Source organism: Colletes gigas, unplaced genomic scaffold (genome assembly GCF_013123115.1).
Source record: "Colletes gigas isolate AHSC1104 unplaced genomic scaffold, ASM1312311v1 Colletes_gigas_Sc00003, whole genome shotgun sequence".
Taxonomy (NCBI): domain Eukaryota; kingdom Metazoa; phylum Arthropoda; class Insecta; order Hymenoptera; family Colletidae; genus Colletes; species Colletes gigas.
Genome location: NW_025106632.1, coordinates 8,352,864 through 8,365,171, shown reverse-complemented (window position 1 = coordinate 8,365,171; position 12,308 = coordinate 8,352,864).

Here is a 12,308-nt window from a genome sequence, read left to right as displayed (position 1 = left end):
GTTCCTGCCGTGCTCGATGGTAGATACGTGCGGCGTCGCGTAGCTCCGTTCCAAGAGTTTGGGTCTGCGCGATAAACGATACCGCGCCACGCCACCCTGGGTCACGCTGGATGCGGTCTGGCGTGGCCTCGTGCCGCGAATTGGCGGGGGGTATGGTCAGATCGGTGGAGGTAGCGCGGCGTGGCGTGGTGGTGGCGTGCCGCTCTGGCGGCACGGTGACGCGGCGACGCGGCGCTAACTTAACGGAGATAGCTCCGTAACACCGTCGGAACGGTACAGCCCGCAGTAAAAGAACGAGACGAACAAGTAGACCGAACCGTAGGGCGATTTCGATCGAAGCTTAAGACCCTAGCTCGCCTAGAAACCGGGAAGAGACAGTTCGTGTAACTCGATAGCGAAAAAATTCGTTTTGCTCGTTATATCGACGGCTGCCTGGTAATATTCGCCGATACCGTTCGAACAGGGCCAAACCAGAACATAGACCGATTTATAACGGATTTATATACGGTACGATCTTTGATGAGCGAACCTTCGTTATCCAAACGTTCTACCATCCGTACGGTAGCAACCGTGCTCGAGAATTCTCATTTTTTTCCCCGAAAGTTTTCCATTTCCGTCTCTCGATGTTGGCTCTCGAAAACGTTTCGGTAGATCCATAGGAGAACGTTTCGCGTGACCTCAAGAATATTGAAAAATATTTAAGGAAGTTTCACGGGTTTAGAATTTTTAAAATATATTTTTTTATTCCGTTTCCTTGAAAATATGTGTACGAAACCGTTTGCTTCGATTCGTAAAAAATCTCGATGACGCGATAATTTCTGATGCGTTCTTTAATATTTTATACTAATAATTTAAAAAACTGCAAAAGCAATATAGAATTTTTACAAGCAGACAAACGTAAAACGTAACTGTAAGTATATACTTTTCTACGAAACTGATAGAATACGATATAACTATATCTACTTCATCGATCGACTTCATATTTGGAATGTTCAACGCCCTTTATTGCTGGAATTAAAGGTTCTTAAAAATATTGAGTTTTACTATTTTGTTTAACCTGTTAAACACAAGAAAAAGCTAAAAAGCATTACATTCCTACATTCTTCAATTTGTTTCTTATTATTTTGTGTATATCTTAAAACTATTCGAATATTGGGAAACAAAATGATACGAATATAATTCATATCTTACTGAAAATAACTCCTAACTTTTTTTCAATCCATTTTAATTACTTTGCGAACAGGACAGTAAAGATGAAAAAATTCTAATAAATATTTCTTTTTTCGACCTAAATAATATAATCATAAACGAGACGAAGAATCTTCGCATCTGTTCAGTAAAATATAGCAAGATTCCTTTGCTAAGGAGTTTAATTGACGAATAAGGAAGGATGACTTTCTTAAGGATGTGAGTCTTAAGCAGGAAGATCGTAGATTAGAGAGTGACACGTAGAAGTGGAATACGTTTGAATTTTTAGCGCAAGTTGTACTTGGCGTTACTGCTTCGATACAGATGAAGGGAGAAAATCAAAGGTTGATAAAGAAAAAGGGAGATGGTAGATCGTGATTGGAATAGGGCGGTGTCCAAGAGAGGGGGGAGAGTGAGAAACGGGGGAAACGTGGTGGTGCGATGATTGGAATTAACGACTCGACGACCGTATCGATTAGTCGTCTATGTTCGAAGCTTTTCGTCTAACAGCATCTAACATTTTTTCGGGACTCGACTCGTAGTTCGCTAATAAGATATTTGTCCTCGTGCAATGTCTGTCTCGAAACGACAGGGAATTTGGCAAATCTTCAACATTTTACGTTTCTTTCTCCCTCTCCCTTCTTCTCGTATTCTCTAACCTTCACGAATGACCACACCACCTAGTTACGATTAACATTTTCCAAGAATTTTGCATAATATTATGACGTAGAATAAAGTGTCTGATATCAAATTATGTGTCACAACTTAATCTCGAAATGTAGGTCATTGTGTTTGTCTTAGAAACCTGCTATTTAAAAAAAAATGAATGATCTTAAAGTATCTTTGGTATCGTCTCAGACCAAACAAATTTCACTTCACTGTCTCCCATGGAGTCAGACAACGTATGTCTCGCACATTCTTGTCTATCTTTAAAAATAAACGAAATACCTAGGATGACGTGTCTTAAATGCCATACTCTGAAAACAAAGTGTTCAAAATTCTAAATCATTCTTATTTTGCACTTTGCATTTTGGGAATTCTACCAGAATCCTTTAAGCATAATTCATGATTTGAAACTTTATGAAAATGTAAAAAGTCGGAAACCCCTTAATTCGGAATCTTAGACACCCTTTAACCCTTTATTAATCACGTGGGGGACGCGTATCATCCACGTCTAGACTTTTTTTCGTAGTTCTAAAGTGTTTCCTGCCTAACGACGCGTCGCTTTTAGCATCTTTTCGATAAAATACCCTTTTCACTAAATAGACATATTTGGTTTTCAATTATTTACGTAAGTGTTCCTTCGGATGACAAATATCGTTCCTATCGAAGAACTCATACATCCAGTTGAAGCTATTTATAACAGGGTCGAAACGAAGATGCTACGTAGAAAGGTCCAAACAAAACTACCAGAATATTCTGTTCTAAATACGACAAATGGGAATACGCTACGAAAATTAGTTTCCGGGAAGTGTCTCAAATTTTTTAAAAATAATTCTTCGCACAATCTATTTTATGATTGTATCTTATGAACTCTATACCCTACAATCACGAGTCTTAATAATGAGGCCACACTCGTCATCGATACATTGACGAGGTGTTCGTAAAACGAACCTGTTCTTCTTTCTGGTCATTGGAAATACATGTTTAGAAACTGAACGAATCAAAAATGGGTGACAAGTCTCTCTCGCGCGACTGACGGAGCAAACCGTTGACTGCCACGCCTATGTTACGTTTTCTGTGAGGCAAAAATTTCGTTTCTAGACGATCGAAGACTCACGTTACCTAAAATTTGTCTCGGCGAATCCTATCCGAATTCGTTTCTTTCCCCCAACGACTTGTCTCGACGATCGATTTTATTTTAGGTCGTTAGTGAAATATCCTGTCATCTGTATGTGATGTGGTCTTAGCTGTATACATAGATTATGGTGGGTACGTGTATCCGAAGAGTGGCCTAGGCGTTTGGGTGGCTGGGTGGTTGAATGGTCGTGCGATTCAAGCAGAACAGAAGTACGTGCTGGAAAAGCGAGAAGCGAAGGTAGAGTAAAACGGAAAGGAAAAAGAAATAGGAGAGAGTGGCGACGGTATTGGACGGTGCGTCGTTAACGGTAACGACGGCCACCGATTGTCCCAACGACGCCGGTCTGCACCGTCGCGTTTCCCGCACTGCTGCCGTTTCCCCTCCGACCTCTGGCTCGACGACGCTCGGCCTCGAGCCGCCTTATTGCCGCGATAAATATAGAGCCTACTCCTCGAAAGAGTCTACCCACGTCACTTGGACTTTCTTCCTTCTTCCAGCATCCCTCCCCTCTGTCTCGTTTTCCGTTTCATCTCTACGTTTCTTTTAGTCCTGGGAGCCCGCATCTGCCCGCGAAAATGAAATTATGCACGACGTAACCAACGATCCTGCACGGTATCCCGACTGATATCAATAATCACGAGAAATCGTCGTTTCGATCTATCGTGGTTAAAACTCAAAACTGTCTAGCACCCTTCTCTCTATATTATTATACACAAAATGTAATATATATTAAAGAAATGTGTTATTATTTACACACGTTTATCTTGGAGATGTGCACGTCTAATCTAAATGTTCGAATCCAACTACTATAATCCCCAAAACTATTAATTTTACGAACGGACGCCATTGAAATTTGCTGGAAAAGCGTGTATACTCGAATTTGATTTTTATCTATTGTTTGCTGCGCTTCGTATTTTGCCATTTTGTACTAATACAATTGAAATATCTGGCATCTCGTGTACAGTTTGCACCGAGTTTTATCAACTCGTGGAAAAAAATTACACGTTTGTGAAATCAGCCATTAGTAACTTAATAAATGTTAGTATACTTTCCCCATACTGTTACTCGTGTTTAACGTAAAGAAGCAGAGATATTTAGTTTATGAAATATCAACGAAAGATTAATGTATGATAAGAGATGAAGAATAAGTGCCTCGTGCGGTGATCTTCGTAATGAACTTCAAATATAACCATTAGAAGGTTAGGAATCAAGATCAATTATTACTTCCCACAAGTTATCGCTCAACGATCGATTTGTACAAACACGATGATTGAAATAACGATTACCATCGCATCTGTGGCTGGGTCTGTTAAAAATGTTTTACAAATCTGCTAGTAGATCTGGACAGAGCAGTGAAACTTCCTTTACCTTCCACGCAACAGAAAACATAATTCATAACTCGCCCGCAACAACACTCAAATTGAAAGTTATTCATCTATAAGGTTTTCAGAGTTCTTTGAAGTGAAATACATCTGTAGGCAATTATCTACTAATTTTGTTCATTTGTTAAACATCATGTCGGCTTATTTTTATTACATTTTTAACGATTTTGATCAAACATTTTTATACAAATAATCGAGTCACAGATTGCTATACAATCGAAAGTATATTAATCAAATAAAAAATATAAAGACAGTTTATTTTTCGTAATGAACTATAATAAATTGAATTGTTCCATCAAATATAAAGTCTATATTTTTATGCAATTATTATTCATGTTTGCGAAGCAAACGTGGACGAACGATTTCCACTGTGAAGTCTTTTTTTGTCTTGTCAGTTCCTTCCATTACAATTTCACAGTTCACATTGCGTTGTATTATTGTAACAATGCAAACAGAGTCTACATTGATTTCTGAATAACAATGCATAAGTGAGAGTGGTGCACGATTTTAGGTAGGAAAAAATTTAATTATGATATAAAAGTACACGACAAAAATGAGTCAAAGTATCGATTGAATTCTATCCTGGTTATGGCAGCCGGAGATGCCACTTATTGGCTTATTTATGATAAAACCTTACAAAGACCGTCATCGTGGCTGACAACGACATCGTCATTACTGTTTACGTTATATGAAGTTTGCAACTTTCTTGAAATTTCCTCAGAACCAACGACAACCTGAAAACGAGCGAGATAAAATCGGAGCAGTAGTTCGCGAGAAAATGTTTTCTATTCAGTTTAATGATATTTTTTATTTAAAATAGGCAACCCCATCGTGGAAGGACATTTCTATTTCAAATTATGCTAGACAAAAGAATCAAAATTTTGTATAATTGCCAGGTCGTACTTTCTAAATTAACAAACTGGCGATCTTTGCTCGAGCCTGGAAAAAATTGATAAAAATAGAAGCGTACCCTAGTTCTAATCATAGACACACTTCCAAAAAGGAACCAATCCGACTATTAACGTCCGAATTATGCCTGCCAGTATTTCAAAAATTCATAATTTCCGTGTTCCAAGTATACTTACTTCCGGCATTCTCTTGTAAACTTTATAGATCCCCCAATTTCTCAAATTCGTTAAAAATGAAACAGACGATATTCTATATACGCCAACCTGACAATTTATGGAAACAAAATTTTGTTTAGTAATCTTCGTCGGAAGAACCTGAACCCCAACGATAAAGCAACCCGAAACGAACGATTCAAAAGTTCCAATGCTCAGCAGCCCGTGCAAGTAGTTCATCGACAGGTGAGTTAGATTGTTTTTTTTTTCGCGTTTGACGACGTTCAACGAGTTTCCACTTGTCGGTACGAGTGCGTCAGTCAAGTCTCTCTTTCCTGGCTCCGACGGAGCGTCGTAATTTCAGTAAGAATAGAACGAGGTCGTGAACCAGACGTCCGAGCAACGAACACCAGCGGGACAGTGAAATGCTGAGGGGGAGGAAAAGGGAAAAGCGGAGAACGAGAGAGCGAAGAGAGACGGACGTATAAACGGACAGACGGTTAGACGAAGAGAGAGAGAGACGTCGAGAGAGCCTCGTTACGAAATCATTTCGTCGGCGCATCGCCGTGCGATGGATCGATCGCAGCCATTTTGCATCCAGACCTCGAAGCACCATGCTCAATGATTAATCCCCGTAGCGCGCTACTTCCCTCTTCCCTGTGTATCATCGGATACGATGGATTTGGCTTAAAATTCAGCTCCTACCTGTCGGTTCTACGGGTGCATTCACCCACGCGGTACTCGTTATAGAACTGTTAACCGTACAAATCGCAGCCATTGTCTATCAGGACGTCACGATTTCTGACCGTCGAGGTTGTCTAAAAGTTATCCACCTCGCTACCTGAGACACGTAGGAGGCGAGCTTTCCACCGTTACCTACAGTCGTTCACGCTGAAAATCGCCTATCTTTCTTGGCACTAATCTCCGTGATCAGAAGCGTGCAAAATTCTGATCCGTTCGAAAAAATTCTTACATATGCGAACCAACAAATTTTGACGGTGAAAATTCTCTAGAGAAAGTCTGTTCCAAGAAAATTTGATGAATCTAATACTATTATGGATTTTTATCCGACGACGGGCATTTTGAATTTGCGTTGATGTTAAAATTCTTATTTGGATATATAAATTTTAAGTCACTAGAAATAGAGATTTGAGTATTATAGAATGAATATAGAAAATTGTTGTACTTTGATTTTAAGTAACCTTTAACCCCGGTTAAAACTGATTCGAATAATGTTTTCACCATTTTTCCACAATATACGGTTATTATTAAATTATGAGGGCTTCCTCGGGTCTGGGGTCGAAAAATAGAATATTTATTTTCTCCACTATATGCTTTGTTTGAATTTTCGATAGTAAAAGGATATTAAAAAGAACTGTCTGTTTGGTGAGATTACAAAGGAATGCTTTGTTGTGAACCTTTGCCACGTAACCTGGCAATTAATAGTGAAAAAAATGTTTACAACTGGATCAATTAAAAGCTGCTATACAAGGGAAACGGCTATCACTCATATCTAGGAAAAGAGTTGTTTTTCACCACGATAACGCACGACCGCAACACATATTTAACGACGCGAAAAAAACTATCGCAGTTTGGTTGGGATGCTTCGTCCGACCCACTATATTTGCCAGACCTTGTTTCGTCTGATTTTCATACGTTACAAAATTCTCATAATGAAAAATCGTTCAAAAACACCCGATAAATAAGTATACATATACATATATGAATTACTTAGTTAATAAAACAATGAGTTTTATAATAAAACATTATTTGCGAGAAATTTTCCGAGACTCGTTACTATGCAGAATAAACTATTTAAATCCCAGACTGTCCAACCTAAACATAGACAATTGGCCGAGTTAGCTAAATCGTACTGAATTTCACTTATTATAAAGGAAGAAGTAATTTTGAAAGCGATACTTTCTCATCCAAAAATAATAAATTTTGCTACTAATTATTTAAAGTACATTTTTCCTGAAAAATACACGTTTTGCAACATCCGTAGAAGCTTTCCGAACATCGCCAATACATATCCATCGTGATGGTGTAAAAGGAACCGATCCAAGTTTTTCGAGTGTCCAATATTGTATCGAACCAATGTTCTTGGAAGTTGGATAATATAAAATAGTCAGTATCAGGCGATCCGTTTCTCTCATGACTATGTAGCATTTTATCTTTTGTCTTTTTCCTGTCAGGAAAAGCGACGTCGATGCAGAAAGGTCGAACGGGAATGATATGCGAACATTTCCAACTCGAACCTTGGCAATCGCGGTTCAATTTGAGTTTTAACGAAGCTTGGTCTTCTTTCCCCTTTCTCGTCATTAACCGAACGAGCATGCGTTATATGCCCTTTTTCTTCCTCTTCTTCCCGCTGAAATTGATCGACGGATGTGACAATGTTAACTCAAATGTCACGAATAAGAGATACTGGATCCATGCGACTGGTTGATTGCACTATCCCTCTGTGAACGTAAACAGCAGTATCGTAACACGAACTTGCGTTCTTCATTAACTGGTGGGTGTATAGGATAACCACTTCTCATACACCGATACATATTGGATTTTATCTCATAAAATCAGTAGTTTCGTTACCATATTCTCCATGGCCAATGAAGTTGTGATTTTCGTACATTTTTCACTCGTAACATTATTAAAAAAGCGTTACATAGTCTTCGTTGTGAGTCACTGGCTGAAGAAACGGGTCACGAACGACCCTACGAATGTAGCCTAATGGCGTCAGGTGCGAGGTTTCGGCGTAAAACGCGTATCGACTGCGCTCGTAACATCTACGTCCGTGGCAGCTCGAAATTTAAACATCGGCTTACCCCGAACCAATTACAAGTTTTTCCGCGCGAATGTCCCGTCAGCAATTTCCCAGCAAATTTCACGCCAACGTAGATACCTGTTTCGTTTTTTTCTTCTTTCTTTCGGTGTTTTACTCTTTTCCCCGTGCCTAGTTTTTTCTCTTTTCCCTGAACGCAAGCATCGATCGTTCTGCACACGCCGGCAAATCCTCGCTGGCCGTATCCGCATAATTGCAACGATATACCGAGAACGGCGGGAGGGGAGACATGGGGGACCAGAGAAACTAGTCGGTGGGTTGGGAAGGGAGGGCAAGAGATGGAGGAGATAGATGGAAAAAGAGAGAATTGGTACATATGTACGTGTTCTACGGTGTTACGTTATCCGGAGGACCATGTACCGTACGCATGTCATTGTTCCATGGATCCGAATATGCTTCGAGATCCGCATCGCCGTTCATGAGTCACCGAAAATTCAAATTCAGATACAGATATCATTTTCTGAAACGACCTGTACGATTGGCAGTCGATAATTGCCTGCTCGCAGGGGTCGTATCCTGAATAGTAATATGGTCGTACTCCAGCTCATTTTTCAGATAAAACAAGGAACAGAAATACAATATATTAATTCTAAAGAAGTATCGGGAGTTAAAAGCTTATGCGCCTTTTCGTATGGATTCCCACTTTCGTCGTTTCAATCAATGGAGACAATACTGGACACCAAATCAGACCTGCATTCCTTTCGCTAGTCAACTTCTCGCGAACGCACAGCACGTGAATAATCTCCGTGTTTGCTAAGGGGAAGAATACTACTTCGAATTCTATCTTTTGTAGACAGAATACACTTTTCCAATGGTACATGTGAAGTATCAGTTTCTAAACGGTTTTGAAATATAATTAATTCAAGTTCTACTAAATATAAATATTAATTTCACTCGCGAGGGAACACGCGAAAGAAAAAGGATTGTCAAGTAATAACAATCTAGACTGAACGATGTCACCATTTTTAGATATCAAGTAGTCTGAAAGCGTATCTTTTCGAAGTTGTATCGTAACATGTGCGAGTCACATGCTGTGGCCAGTCCTGCTGGAACCATATGTTTTCCAGGCCAGACTCGTCCATTTCGCGTGATCGGAAATTTTCCAACGTATATCGATAGCGTACACCAGCAATCATTAATGGATTTTCATTACGATTTTCCAAAAAAATACAGGCCAATGGGAACTCCAATCTAAATTTTACACCAATGTGTCACTTTACGGGTACGCAATGGTTGCTGGTGAATTACGCGCGGATTTTTTAACACACCAGAAATAACCATTCCACTTTAACGAAACATTGGTAGTAACGCATGTATAGCCACATATAACAAATTTATTTTAAAAACTACGTAGTAATAAAACGAAAATAAGCGCGATGCAAAACGATCCGTATCGTAAACTTATTTGTTTTTTGTTCCAATTAAACCATCGCATGCCTAGGTTAAAAAACAAACGAAACTAGACGAACGTGGATGAATTTTGGCGTTTTATTTCCAAAATAAAAAATACCAGTGGAAACCAAACGTTTCCGTGAATTTCTAATTTCGCGCACATAACCGAAACTATCGTGTATTGCAGTTACGAGTTAATAAATTAATGTTTCCAAATGCGCAATATTTTTTTAGGACACCGTAAATTCCGAGCATGATTTCTTTGACGGAGTAACGGTTTCATACTTGCGTACACCCGTTACGTAGGAAGATACCGCTATGCCATGGGGAGAATCATCCCCCGAGGTAGCGTCAAGTGTCAGGAGCGAGGCGTCGTCGTATCCCCTCTTCACCTTCCTTCTAAGAAATCTAATTCTGCGATCCTTCGTGCGAGAACTCGCTGGCAATATCGCACCGATACGGAAAAAGGCAAGTTGAGTTAAAAAATGTTCCCTTACGTTCGTCGTTTTTCGTCCCTCTGCTTTTCCCCCGTCTTAATGTAACGTAATTAATTATGGAAAGCAATCACTCGATCAATAACACGGTCTGATCCAGGTCTTCTTCGTTTTTTTTAGACTCTCTCCCCTCCCCCCTCCCGTTGCTTATAATTTTAGATCGCAAAAAATTCCATCTGGCGCGATGCAGTTTAGCGTAATTTTCCAAAACGCTCGGTATTATCGTCTCCACTCGACGATTATTCTGTACGGAAAAGCACTCTGCTTCCCACGGCCTCTTTCTTTCTCGCGCACTCACAATTTTTTTCGTCCTCGCTCGCTCGCTCGCCTGGATAGAACAGTATCACGGTCCATCTTCCTTTTTATTATCGGCTGACGCTCAACGTCGAAACGATTTTTCGGGGCTTTGCGTTTCCATGACGATATTGTAGAACGGTACGATAGACTACGTGGCCACAAATGGTCGCACCTCCTCGCGAAATCTATATTTTTCAGAAGACGAAAAGTTCATGATACGCAATCGTATCCAGTTCGTCCATCGGTTGTTCGATCGAAGAATATTGCGTGTTTAAATCGCGATTCTACGATCGGTACAATTAATAGCAATTTGAATCGTATCTTTAAAATCCCTCGAGTCATGATTGGCGCGTAATGTTGGAAGTAGGAAACTGCGCCTCGTCGGTAAGTTGCATTCAGCTTTTGCGGTAATTAGCCCTATGTCACGTGAGTCGCTTAACAATGTCCTGGAAGCAATTATTTTGTATCGTTTAGGAAATACTGCGCTGCACTGAGCCACCCTGTACTCAATGCGCTCCTAATTTAAAGCAATGTCACGCGCGTATCGGTGCATCAATCAGGCTAGGATAGGGGTGGTGAACCTATGGTACGCGAGATGATTTTATTGCCAGCCGAATTCTGAGTAAAATTCAGTTTCTATTGTAAATTTAAGAAATATGTTTTACCATTATTACTCTACTTTTTTCAGTGACATAATTGTCTCAAGCTAAGAGACCAACTGTTACAAACGACCTAAAACTATTCTTTCTCTAAGGGGTTCTGCCTTCGATGAGGTCAGACCCAATAATGAAATTTTAACACATATACAACACAGATTCTCGTTACACGATTACTCGAAAAGTAAGAATCATTTTTCAAATAAATGTTACAATTTCGGAGGTTGCGTAAGAAAGAATTGTCAACCCCTACAGCCAAGGAATCACCCAAACGTTGGACAGTTTATTTTTCTCTGTCGTTCTTTTTTTTCAAGCGTAGACGTTTCGCTGTTTTCAACCACTATCGTACCCGAAGACGTTTTTGACGTTAAAATAAAGAGAAGAATGCTCGCCTGTATCAAAGTTCGTGAAAAGAGTGCGGGAATGCGTGGCATCGCGCAACGAACATCAGAGATGGAAGATAGAGCGCGATGGTTTCGTCACGCGTCTCTATAGTTGCTCGACGGCTCAACGACTCGGCGGTCCTTCGGTGCATGCTCACCAACGGGGTGGGGGGAGAACAAGAGGAAGTAGAACGACGGCTGGAAGGGACGACGGTTCCTTCGCAAGTGAATGGATGGGTGAGCTGCGAGTTATCAGGGACAGGCAGGCTCGTGGCTCTAGTGCACCGTGTGGGGTTAGAGAAGTCGGGGAAAGGTGGAAAGGGAAATCGAGGGGTTGGAAAATTCAGGCCTAGTCCTATCCATGAACGAATGGGTTGGGGTGATCGATATGCTGTGCCGCCACTAATGTCACGGCGCCACGACGTATATACCAAAACGCACTATGTATACTCGACCGATGTCGCGCAAAAATATTCGTTATTAAAACTATCCTTGGAAATAATTGTGTTTATCAATTAATTCCCAAGTAACTTTCGTTACCAGATGCAAGTTCAAGTATCAATTGAATTAAATCAAACGAATAATTCGTGGAATAATGATATTGGAGTCATTGATAGAAATCGACAAAGGTATATCTGCGTAAAATTATTCGAAGAAAGAGAATCTAGATGCGAACCATAATGACGGATACAGTAGCCTCGCCTCTTTTTTTGATCAAAAAATCTATTATCTGTATTTGAATTGCTTCGAACGATTTTTTCTATTTATAACTTCTGAGAGTAGGATTTTCGAATGGAAATCACGAATTATCT